Source organism: Arachis ipaensis, chromosome B05 (genome assembly GCF_000816755.2).
Source record: "Arachis ipaensis cultivar K30076 chromosome B05, Araip1.1, whole genome shotgun sequence".
Taxonomy (NCBI): Eukaryota; Viridiplantae; Streptophyta; class Magnoliopsida; order Fabales; family Fabaceae; genus Arachis; species Arachis ipaensis.
Window position 1 is genome coordinate 146,341,255 of NC_029789.2, and position 2,282 is coordinate 146,343,536.

The window sequence follows — 2,282 nt, forward strand, 5'->3', positions numbered from 1 at the left end:
ACTTGCTTAAGCGGATGAGTGAGCTGACCACTCGACCAACCCAGGTTGGTTTAAATAATATATTTTATTATCATTGAATTCATTACGCGGCAGGGGTTCATGTCCCGGCCCGACCCGAATACCCGGCCCGGTCCTGAACATTTTAGGGGCTAATTTGGTGTGATTTCACTGGGTATAAGGCCGGGTAAGAGTCTCAAAAATAGACCCGGTCTTTATTTCGGATCGGGTCCGGGCCATAGCTCGGGTCACCCGAACTCGGTTCGATGGCCCGGTCATCATACACAATTAATATTTTGTGTTATTAGTAATGGATGATGGCTATTGTTATGTGAAATTTAAGTATTATAAATCTTAATATTTTGTGTTATTAGTCATTATAAGACTATAAATTAATGTTTTATATTTAAAATGCATAAGACTTTAGACTAATGCATAATATTGTGTTATTTGTATTGATTTAAATATTTGGTGTTATTAGATAATATTAGTATTGATTGTGGTTATACTTTAATTTTAGGGAATTGTTGGTTCTTGTTATATTTTTCTAAGTGAATTTTACCATGTCAAATAATGGTTGGAGTCTTAGACATTTGGATATTTCCACATGGTAACTTACAAGAAGGTAATATTAACGGCTCGGTTTTCACCCAGTTTTTACCCGGTATAATCGTGACCCGAAAGTGTGTAGGTTTCATTGGGTCTAGGGCCGGATTTGGGTCTAACAAATAGGCCCGGTATATATTTCAGGTCAGGTTTGGGTCACATCGAACCCGGTTTTACTCGCCCCATGAACACCCCTATTACGTGGTATTAAGCCAAAAAAAAAAGAAAGAAGCGCAAGAAGTAATAGTAGTACTAGTAACCATGTGAGTGAATACTCTATCCGGTCCCTGACAATTACCTCAAAAGGACAACGAGGTCCCAAGAAAAAAAAAAACACCAAATCCGGTCTCTGATCTTCTTTTTTTGGATGGATTAGCTCCTGTGTTAAAAAAATAACATTAACTTTTTTGGCACAGAGACCTCGTTATCCTTTTGAAGTAATTGTTGATTGAATTTTTTTTTTTTTTTTTTTTTTTTATTATTATTAGAGAGGAGTACTACTCTTTCTCTTAGGTGTTTTTTTTCTTTGTGTTATGTTCAGTCACCAAAAAAATACATCATAATATAGTTCTGACTGTGTTTTGAGATATATAAAAGCAACAAAAAACCAGGAGCCAACAATAATAGAATTTTTTTTTATTTTTCAGCAAAATTACTTTTTGTTATTAACAAAAAATATTTTCTATTACACAATTTTGATCACCTTTATATAAAATGCTATTTTTGCATTCATTTTAAAAATAAAAAGTGAACATCATATCAATATATTTTGTTTTTTTTTTAAAATCTCCATATAATAGCTCAAGAAAACATTTTCAAAATATATAAACTATTTTCTACACTTTTAAAATGTTTTTTATTTTCTCTGTATGCTTTAATTTTGATTGGTGGTCCTTGGTAAGAATAGATAGATATTTTCACGTCTTAATCTTCACACGTGTCTCCTATGTTACAGGGCATCGCCGGTAATCTAGAGTCCGAAACCGGATACTCCGAGGTCCCCATTCCCGCTGCATATATAAGCCAATCCTCCAACCTTTCTCTCTCTTCTTTCTTTCTCTTTCTCTCTCACTGTTGTTGAGTATTCTCTCTGCAATTTCATCACTTCTTTAATTTTTAATTTTTATTTTTCGCTCCGAATTTCGCTTCCAAAAGCAACGCTATGCTTTTTCTCAGCTCGTGATTTCGATGTGAGTAACTCCTTAACTTATTTAATCGAATGTTTGTTTCTTCCTTGCACTGATACAGTGGTATGTTTCATTTTGGCTTCTGTTTTTCTTCCCTTCACCTATCAATGATCGATCTTAGAAGCTATGTATAGTGAAGACTGTTACTTTCTTTGTTGCTTCGATTTTTTGTTTTCCTTTTCAAATTTAAAAATTGGGACAATGAGTTGAATTTTATTTATATTTTTTATTTTTTTCGTGTTCTGAGCTGAGTTTAAGTTTAAGGTTTGCGTTTTACTTATTATGGGGGGTTGTGATTGGGAGTTTATGGGGTTTGGTTTACACTGCAGGCTTTGGGGATTCTTAGTTTGTGTATGTAGCTGATGATTGGTGTTCTGGTTTCTGTATTTTTCAATTGGTAAGTTTTTCTTTTTGGTGCTGCTTTTGCAATTTTGGTTGCATTTATTTATCTTTTTTGAAATTTTGAATCTTTGAATTGAAAGCTTCGGGTTC

At 33.7% G+C, this 2,282-nt stretch overlaps 1 protein-coding gene across 1 annotated transcript in view; it reads left to right on the forward strand.

The window, feature by feature from the left end:
- LOC107644778 (probable transcriptional regulator SLK2) overlaps positions 1,636 to 2,282 on the forward strand; it is a 5,983-nt gene continuing 5,336 nt past the window's right edge. Inside the window, exon 1 of the mRNA XM_021103200.1 lies at positions 1,636 to 1,793. The gene's annotated coding sequence lies outside the window, so the exon portion shown is untranslated. The remainder of the gene's footprint in view (positions 1,794 to 2,282) is intronic.